This window comes from Arachis stenosperma, chromosome 4, assembly GCF_014773155.1.
Source record: "Arachis stenosperma cultivar V10309 chromosome 4, arast.V10309.gnm1.PFL2, whole genome shotgun sequence".
Classification (NCBI taxonomy): Eukaryota; Viridiplantae; Streptophyta; class Magnoliopsida; order Fabales; family Fabaceae; genus Arachis; species Arachis stenosperma.
Genome location: NC_080380.1, coordinates 101098951 through 101109347, shown reverse-complemented (window position 1 = coordinate 101109347; position 10397 = coordinate 101098951). Strand labels below are relative to the sequence as shown.

General features: G+C 43.3%; 1 non-coding gene across 1 annotated transcript; it reads right to left on the bottom strand.

The window, feature by feature from the left end:
- Positions 1–214: 214 nt before the first annotated feature.
- Positions 215–322, bottom strand: LOC130978169 (small nucleolar RNA R71). Its single transcript, XR_009085827.1, has one exon. It is a non-coding gene; the product is annotated as a small nucleolar RNA R71 (small nucleolar RNA).
- Positions 323–10397: the final 10075 nt, after the last annotated feature.

Sequence of the window (10397 nt, the reverse complement as noted above, 5' to 3'; positions counted from 1 at the left end):
TCCTCATCAGTTTTTAGCTGAGTTCTTGCAAATCTGTGACACAGTCAAGACTAATGGGGTTAACCCTGAGGTCTATAGACTGATGCTATTCCCTTTTGCTGTGAGAGACAGAGCTAGAATATGGTTGGATTCCCAACCTAAAGAAAGCCTGGACTCTTGGGAAAAGCTAGTCAATGCCTTCTTGGCAAAGTTCTTTCCACCACAAAGATGGAGTAAGCTTAGAGTGGAAGTCCAAACCTTCAGACAGAAGGATGGAGAATCCCTCTATGAAGCTTGGGAAAGATACAAACAATTAATCAGAAGATGTCCCTCAGACATGCTTTCTGAATGGAGCATCATAGGTATTTTCTATGATGGTCTCTCTGAACTATCCAAGATGTCTTTGGATAGCTCGGCTGGAGGATCTCTTCATCTGAAGAAGACGCCTGCAGAAGCTCAAGAATTGATTGAAATGGTTGCAAATAACCAATTCATGTACACTTCTGAAAGGAATCCTGTGAACAATGGGACTAGTCAGAAGAAAGGAGTTCTTGAGATTGACACTCTGAATGCCATATTGGCTCAGAACAAGATATTGACTCAACAAGTCAATTTGATTTCTCAAAGTCTGTCTGGAATGCAAAATGCACCAAACAGTACTAAGGATGCTTCATCTGAGGAAGAAGCTTATGATCCTGAGAACCCTTCCATGGAAGAGGTGAATTACCTAGGAGAACCCTATGGAAACACCTGTAATTCTTCATGGAGAAATCACCCAAATCTCTCATGGAAGAATCAAGAGAGACCTCAACAAGGTTTCAATAATAATGGTGGAAGAAACAGGTTTAACAATGGTAAACCTTTTCCATCATCTTCTCAGCAACAGACAGAGAGTTCTAAGCAGAATACTTCTGACTTAGCAACAATGGTCTCTGATCTAATAAAGACCACTCAAAGTTTCATGAATGAAACAAGGTCCTCCATCAGAAATTTGGAAGGACAAGTGGGTCAGCTGAGCACGAAAGTTACTGAACTCCCTCCTAGCACTCTCCCAAGTAATACAGAAGAAAATCCAAAAGGAGAGTGCAAAGCCATAGACATGGCCGAATATGGAGAGGAAAGAAAGGAGGAGGACGCCACTGAGGAAGACCTCAGTGGGCGTGTACCAATCTCCTCTGAGTTCCTCAATGAGGAACAATGGGAATCCGAGGCTCAAAATGAGACCATAGAGATTCCATTGGACTTACTTCTGCCATTCATGAGCTCTGATGAGTATTCTTCCTCTGAAGAGGATGAGTATGTCACTGAAGAGCAAGTTGCTAAATACATTGGAGCAATCATGAAACTGAATGACAAGTTATTTGGAAATGAGACTTGGGAGGATGAACCACCCTTGCTCACCAAAGAACTGAATGACTTGTCTAGGCAGAAACTGCCTCAAAAGAGGCAGGATCCTGGGAAGTTTTCTATACCTTGTACCATAGGCACCATGACCTTCAAGAAGGCCTTGTGTGACTTAGGGTCAAGTGTAAACCTCATGCCCCTCTCTGTAATGGAGAAATTAGGGATCCTTGAGGTGCAAGCTGCAAAAATCTCACTAGAGATGGCAGACAACTCAAGAAAACAAGCCTATGGACTTGTAGAGGATGTTCTGGTTAAGGTTGAAGACTATTACATTCCTACTGATTTCATAGTCCTAGAGACTGGGAAGTGCATGGATGAATCCATCATCCTTGGCAGACCCTTCCTAGCCACAGCAAAGGCTGTGATTGATGTTGATAGAGGAGAGTTGATCATTCAAGTGAATGAAGAATCCTTGGTGTTTAAGGCCCAAGGATATCCCTCTGTCATCATGGAGAAGAAGCATGAAGAGCTTCTCTCAAAACAGAGCCAAACAGAGCCCCCACAGTCAGACTCTAAGTTTGGTGTTGGGAGGCCACAATCAAACTCTAAGTTTCGTGTTGAACCCCCACATTCAAACTCTAAGTTTGGTGTTGGGAAGTTCCAACACGGTTCTGAGCATCTCTGAGGCTCCATGAGAGTCCTCTGTCAAGCTAATGACAGTAAAGAAGCGCTTGTTGGGAGGCAACCCAATGTTTTATAATTAATTATTTTCTTTTGTTATTTTATCTTTTTTGTAGGTTGATGATCATAAGAAGTCACAAAAACAATGAAAAAAGCAAAAACAAAATGAAAAACAGGAAGAAAAACAGCACACCCTGGAGAAGAAGAAGCTGGCGTTCAAACGCCAGTAATGCTAGCTGTTGGGCGTTTAACGCCCAGTCTGGCACCATTCTGGGCGTTTAACGCCAGAAAGGGGCACCAGACTGGCGTTAAACGCCAGTAAAGGGTAAAAACCTGGCGTTAAACGCCAGGAATGGGCACCAGCCCGGCGTTTAACGCCAGAAAAGGCTCAAAACGTGGATTTTGATGCCATTTGGTGCAAGGATGCCTTTTCCTTGACACTACAGGATCTGTGGACCCCACAGGACCCTACCATCACTCTCTCTCTTCTTCCCCCATTCACCAATCACCTCAATACCTCTTCCCCAAAGACCCCTCACCTATCAAATCCCATCTTTCTCTTCACCACTCACATCCATCCTTCATAAAACCCCACCAACCTCACCCTTCAAATTCAAACCACTTTCCGTCCCAAACCCACCCTCAAATGGCCGAACCCTCATCCCCCTCTTTCCTATATAAACCCCTCTTTACCCCTTCATTTTCCACAACCTAAACACCCTTTCTTCCCTTCTTGGCCGAATACACCACCATCTCCCTCTTCCTCATTTCTTCTTCTTCCACTCTCTTCTTTCTTCTTTTGCTCGAGGACGAGCAAACATTTTAAGTTTGGTGTGGTAAAAGCGTTGCTTTTTCATAACCATTTATGGCATCCAAGGCCGGAGAAACCTCTAGAAAGAGGAAAGGGAAGGCAAAGGCTTCCACCTCCGAGTCATGGGAGATGGATAGATTCCTCTCAAGGGTGCATCAAGACCACTTCTATGAAGTTGTGGCCTTGAAGAAGGTGATCCCCGAAGTCCCCTTTTCACTCAAAAAGGGTGAATATCCGGAGATCCGCCATGAGATCCGAAGAAGAGGTTGGGAAGTACTTACCAACCCCATTCAACAAGTCGGAATCTTGATGGTTCAAGAGTTCTATGCCAATGCATGGATCACCAAGAACCATGACCAAAGTGTGAACCCGGATCCAAAGAATTATCTTACTATGGTTCGGGGGAAATACTTGGATTTTAGTCCGGAAAGTGTGAGGGTGGCGTTCAACTTGCCTATGATGCAAGGAGATGAGCATCCTTACACTAGAAGGGTCAACTTTGATCAAAGGTTGGACCAAGTCCTCACAGTCATATGTGAAGAGGGCGCACAATGGAAGCAAGATTCAAGAGGAAAGCCGGTCCAATTGAGAAGGCATGACCTCAAACCCGTGGCTAGAGGATGGTTAGAGTTCATACAACGCTCAATCATCCCCACTAGCAACCGGTCCGAAGTTACCATAGACCGGGCTATCATGATCCATAGCATCATGATTAGAGAAGAAATAGAGGTTCATGAGGTTATAGCCCAAGAACTCTATAGGGTGGCGGACAAGACCTCTACCTTGGCAAGGTTAGCCTTTCCTCACCTCATTTGTCACCTCTGTTATTCAGTGGGAGTTGACATAGAGGGAGACATCACCATTGATGAGGACAAGCCCATCACTAAGAAAAGGATGGAGCAAACAAGAGACCCCTCTCATCATGAGATCCCTGAGATGCCTCAAGGGATGCACTTTCCTCCACAAGACTATTGGGGGCAACTAAACACCTCCCTAGGAGAGTTGAGTTCCAATATGGGACAACTAAGGGTGGAGCACCAAGAACACTCCATTCTCCTCCATGAAATTAAAGAAGAACAAAGAATCATGAGAGAGGAGCAACAAAGGCAAGGAAGAGACATTGAGGAGCTCAAGCACTCCATAGGACCTTCAAAAGCAAGGAAGAGCCGCCATCACTAAGGTGGACCCGTTCCTTGATTTCCTTGTTCTTTATTCCTTTGTTTTTCGATTTTTATGCTTTATGTTATCCATGCTTGTGTCTTGTGATCATTAGTGTCTTAGTGTCTATGCCTTAAAGTTATGAATGTCCTATGAATCCATCACCTTTCTTGAATAAAAATGTGCTTAATTGAAAAAGGAAGAATTGCATGAATTTTGAATTTTATAATAGTTTAATTATTTTGATGTGGTGGCAATATTTTTGTTCTCTGAATGTATGCTTAAACAGTGCATATGTATCTTGAATTTGTGGTTCATGAATGTTGGCTCTTGAAAGAATGATGAAAAAGGAGACATGTTATTGAGGATCTGAAAAATCAATAAAATGATTCTTGAAGCAAGAAAAAGCATTGCTATTCGAAAAAAAAAAAAATTTCGAAAAAAAAAAAATAATAATAAGAGTTGTGATCCAAGGCAAATAAGAGTGTGCTTAAGAACCCTGGACACCTCTAATTGGGGACTTTAGCAAAGCTAAGTCACAATCTGAAAAGGTTCACCCAATTATGTGTCTGTGGCATGTATGTATCCGGTGGTAATACTGGAAAGACAGAGTGCTTTGGGCCACAGCCAAGACTCAATAAATAGCTATGTTCAAGAATCATCATACTTTACTAGGAGAATCATTAACACTATCTAGATTCTAAGTTCCTAAAGAAGCCAACCATTCTGAATTTCAAAGGATAGATTGAGATGCCAAAACTGTTCAGAGGCAAAAAGTTAAAAGCCCCGCTCATCTAATTAATACTGATCTTCACAGATGTTTTTGGAATTCATTGCATATTCTCTTCCTTTTATCTTATTTGATTTTCAGTTGCTTGGGGACAAGCAACAATTTAAGTTTGGTGTTGTGATGAGCGGATAATTTGTATACTTTTTGGCATTGTTTTTAGTATGTTTTTGATATGATCTAGTTAGTTTTTAGTATATTTTTATTAGTTTTTAGTTAAAATTCACTTTTCTAGACTTTACTATGAGTTTGTGTGTTTTTCTGTGATTTCAGGTATTTTCTGGCTGAAATTGAGGGACCTGAGCAAAAATCTGATCCAGAGACTCAAAAGGACTGCAGATGCTGTTGGATTCTGACCTCCCTGCACTCGAAGCGGATTTTCTGGAGCTACAGAAGCCCAATTGGCGCGCTCTCAACGGCGTTGGAAAGTAGACATCCTGGGCTTTCCAGCAATATATAATAGTCCATACTTTGCCCAAGATTTGATGGCCCAAACCGGCGTTCAAAGTCACCTCAAGAAATCCCAGCGTTAAACGCTGGAACTGGCACCCAAATGGGAGTTAAACGCCCAAACTGGCACCAAAGCTGGCGTTTAACTCCAAGGAGAGTCTCTACACGAAATTTCTTCATTGCTCAGCCCAAGCACACACCAAGTGGGCCCGGAAGTGGATTTTTATGTCATTTACTCGCCTATGTACTAGTTTCCTATAAGTAGGACCTTTTACTATTGTAATAAGGAGACTTTTAGACAGATCTTGGTAGCTATCTTTGAGTTTTATGCTATCTTAGATCATTGGGAGGCTGGCCATTCGGCCATGCCTAGACCTTATGCTTATGTATTTTCAACGGTGGAGTTTCTACACACCATAGATTAAGGTGTGGAGCTCTGCTGTACCTCGAGTATTAATGCAATTACTATTGTTCTTCCATTCAATTCCGCTTGTTCTTTTACCAAGATATCACTTGTTCTTCAACTTGATGAAGGTGATGATTGACGCCCATCACCATTCTCACCCATGAACAAGGTGACTGACAACCATTCTTGTTCTACAAGCATCTGAGGCTTAGTGAATATCTCTTGGATTCTTCGGAATCTTCGTGGTATAGGCAGGACCTGATGGCGGCATTCAAGAGAATCCGGAAGGTCTAACCTTGTCTGTGGTATTCTGAGTAGGATTCAATGATTGAATGACTGTGACGTGCTTCAAACCTGTAACCTACTGGGCGTTAGTGACAGACGCAAAAGAGTTATTCTATTCCGGTAGGGGAGGGAACCAAACCGGTGACTGGCAGCACTGTGACAGAGTGTGTGCATTAGCTTTCACTGCGCGGATGGGAGGTAGCTGCTGACAACAGTGAAACCTTACACGAGCTTGCCATGGAAAGGAGTAAGAAGGATTGGATGAAGACAGTAGGAAAGCAGAGAGACGGAAGGGAAGGCATCTTCATACACTTGTCTGAAGCTCTTACACCAATGATATACATAAGTATCACTATCCTTAGCTTCTATGTTATTTTCGTTCATCATCATATATATTTGAGTTTGCCTGACTAAGATTTACAAGATGACCATAGCTTGCTTCAATACTAACAATCTCCGTGGGATCGACCCTTACTCACGTAAGGTTTATTACTTGGACGACCCAGTGCACTTGCTGGTTAGTTGTGCGAAGTTGTGTAATGCCATGGTATTGAGCCACCAAGTTCTTGGAGCCATTACCGGGGATTATTTGAGTTGTGAAAAAGTATTGTTCACAATTTCGCCGCACCACCTACTCCTGTAGTTGGAGTAACCTTAAGGAAAACATGATCTCCTTTCTCAAATTCCAAGGGTTTCTGCCTCTGATCGGCCTAACTCTTCTAGCGACTCTGCGCCGTAAGCATCCTATCTCAGATTTACTTGACTTGTTTAGTGGTCTCAGCTATCATCTCCGGCCCCAACAAGCCTTTCTTTCCAGTTTCATACCAACATAGTGGAGATTGACATTTCCTCCCATACAAGGCCTCATACGGAGCCATTTCGATGCTCGCATGGTAACTATTATTGTATGCAAACTCCACTAACGGCATATACCGATCCCAACTCGCCGGTTGGTCCAAAACACAAGCTCTCAACATATCCTCTAGTGTTTGGATTGTCCTCTCGGATTGACCATCTGTTTGAGGATGGTAAGCTGTACTCAAGCTTAGTCGGGTTCCAAAAGCTTTCTGAAATACATCTCAGAACCTCGAAGTGAAACGAGGATCTCTATCAGAGATTATAGTAGCAGGTACACCATGAAGTCTCACAATCTCCTTTATGTATAATCGTGCTAGCTCCTCAAGGGTCTAAGTCATCCAAATGGGTAAAAAGTGAGCTGACTTCGTCAGTTGGTCCACAATCACCCAGATAGCATCAAAACCAGCCCTAGTCCTTGGGAATCCCGACACAAAGTCCATTGCAATACTTTCCTACTTCCATTGCGGAACCTCTAAAGGTTGCAACATCCCGGAAGGTCTTTGATGTTCAATCTTTACCTTTTGACAAGTTAAGCACTTTGAAACATATTCCGCCACATCATTCTTCATACCCGGCCACCAAAATATCACCTTTAAATCATGGTACATCTTAGTACTTCCCGGGTGAATGGAGAATCTACTTTTGTGTGCCTCCTTTAAGATATCTTGCCTCAAAGTGCCAACATCCGGCACAATGATCCTACCCTTGAATCCCCATAACCCATCTTTTTCTTCCGATACTCTCCACTGTTTCCCTTGCTCAATCGCCGGTAACACCTTCCATATCGCTTCATCATTTTCATGAGCCTTTAGGAGTTCGGACTTAAAGTCACTAGAGATTTCTAATCGGCTCAAACACAGAGTTCCAGATACTTCTCGAGCACAAATTTTTAGACTCTCGAATCCCTTGAGCAACTTCTCCTCTTGAAGCATCATCCAAGCCGCATATAACGACTTCCGACTTAACGCATACGCCACTATATTCGCCTTTCCCAGATGGTAATTCAACTCAAAGTCGTAGTCTTTCAATAATTCTATCCACCTCCTCTGCCTCATATTAAGCTCTTTCTGATCAAAGAGATATTTCAAGATCTTGTGATCGGAGATGACTTGGAACTTGACCCCATAGAGATAATGCCTCCACACCTTCAAGGTAAACACAACCACAGCGAGTTCTAAATCGTGCGTAGGGTAACTAACTTCATGAGGTCTCAACTGTCGTGAGGCATACGCCACCACATTATGATGCTGCATCAGCACGCACCCTAGACCCTTTAATGAGGCATCACAGTACACCTCAAAAGGCTCGTTCAGCTCAGGTAACACTAACACAGGTGCAGTGGTCAACTTTTTTCTTCAATGCCTGAAAGCTCTCCTCGCACTCGGGAGTTCAAACAAACGGAGTGTCTTTGCGGGTTAACTTTGTCAACGGCAAAGCTAATTGCGAAATGCCTTTGATGAACCTTCGGTAATAACCAGCTAAGCCCAGAAAACTCCTTATCTCAGTTACTGTGGTTGGTTGCTTCCAATCCATCACAGCCTCCACCTTAGTTGGATCTATAGCTATTCCTTCCTTACTCACCACGTGACCCAAAAACTTCACCTCACTCTTCCAGAACTCACACTTAGATAGTTTCGCATAGAGCTTCTTCTCCTTTAAAATCTGCAACATAGTCCTCAAGTGTTCCGCATGCTCTTCTTTAGTCTTGGAGTAGATCAGTATGTCATCAATGAAGACAACAACGAATTTATCTAGAAACGGATGGAACACTCTATTCATGTAATCCATAAACACTACAGGAGCGCTCGTCAACCCAAAAGACATTACAGTGTACTCGTAATGACCATAACGAGTTTTGAAAGCGGTCTTAGGGATATCCTCATCCCTCACCCTTATTTGGTGATAGTCGGATCGTAAGTCGATCTTGGAGAAAACCCCAGCTCCTTATAACTGATCCATGAGATCATCAATTCTTGGCAATGGGTACTTATTCTTAATTGTGACCTTGTTCAGCTGCCTGTAATCCACACAGAGCCGCATACTCCCATCTTTCTTCTTTACCAGTAACACTGGGGCACCCCACGGGGAAACACTTGGTCGGATAAAGTTCTTACCCAAAAAATCCTCTAACTGAGACTTTAGGTCGGCCATCTCCAACGGTGACATTCTATAAGGAGCACTTGAGATTGGTCCCGCCCCAGGCACCAATTCGATAGCAAACTCGACCTCTCGGTTAGGTGGAAATTCATCAATGTCATCAGGAAACACCTTCGGAAACTCACACACTACCGAAATTTGATCCAACCTTTGATCATCACCCGAAACACCCGCGGTTAACAACAGGATACCCTGACATTCGATTCCGGAACAGTTCACCATCATCAAATTCAGGTAATAATATTCACCACGACCGGCCCTTCTGTATCTTCCGGCATAAAGTACATCAACTTTGTAGAACAATCAAGCAGGACATGTTTCTTAGATAACCAATCCAATCCCAAGATAAGATCAAGACCGATCATCAGCAAGCAGACTAAATTATGGACAAAATCACGCTGCTTGAACCTAAACGAAACTTTCGGGCATCCTAGCCTAGTTACCATGGCTTCATGGGTAGCATTATACACTTTTAGGTCATAACCTAAGGTTACAATCTTCAATCCTAACTCATGGGCTTTCTCGAATGCAATGAATGAATGCGATGCTCCTGAATCAAATAAAGCATTTAAAGTTTGACCAGCCAGTTCACAGTTACCTCGGATAAGTGCCTCAGATCCTTCCGCACCTATAGCTAAAGTGGTGAACATCCGACCAGTCTGTTGTGCTTTCCCAGCACCTTGCTTCTGCTTCTCCAGACAATTTGCGGCTTTATGCCCCGCCTTTCCACAATTATAGCACAGACCCCATCCGACCTTGCATGGTGCTCCCAGATGGTGACTTTCACACCTAGTACAAGCTTGATCATTCTAAGGCTGCTTCCCAAACCTTTTCCCTTGGGAGTTGTTGTTGTTGGGCCTCCTAAAAGAACATCCCCTCTTGAAAGGCGGACCTCTAGGTGCAAAGCTCTTCCCTCGATTCTGTGGGAATAATCATTTGTGACTCCCTCTCTTAGCAGTTGCCTTCTTCACATACTCTTCAGTAACTCTACACTTGTTCACCAACTCAGAGAATGTCCTAATTTCCATTGGTCCCACTGAACTGAAAATATCGCTCCGAAGTCCTCCTTCATACTTAACACACTTCTATTCCTCATATTCTACTGGAGTCCATTGACACATACGAGAGAACCTGAACAGCTCCTCAAACTTGTCAGTATACTCAGATACGGACATAGTACCCTGCTTTAGTTGTAGTAATTCAAGCTCCTTGGCCATCCTAGCAGAAGTCAGAAAGTACCTCTTATAGAACTTCTCTCGAAAGACATCCCAGGTGATATAGTCATCACCCTGCTGCAAGAGACGTCAGATTCCTTGCCACCAATGCGACGCTTCCCCAGTGAGCAAATAGGTAGCGAACTCAACACGCTGCCCTTCAGGTACCACCTGTGCTTGCATTGCTCGTTCCATTGCCTGAAACCATGTATCGGCTTTAGTCGGGCTAGTAGTTCCCTTGAACTTAGGTGGATTAATCTTCAAAAA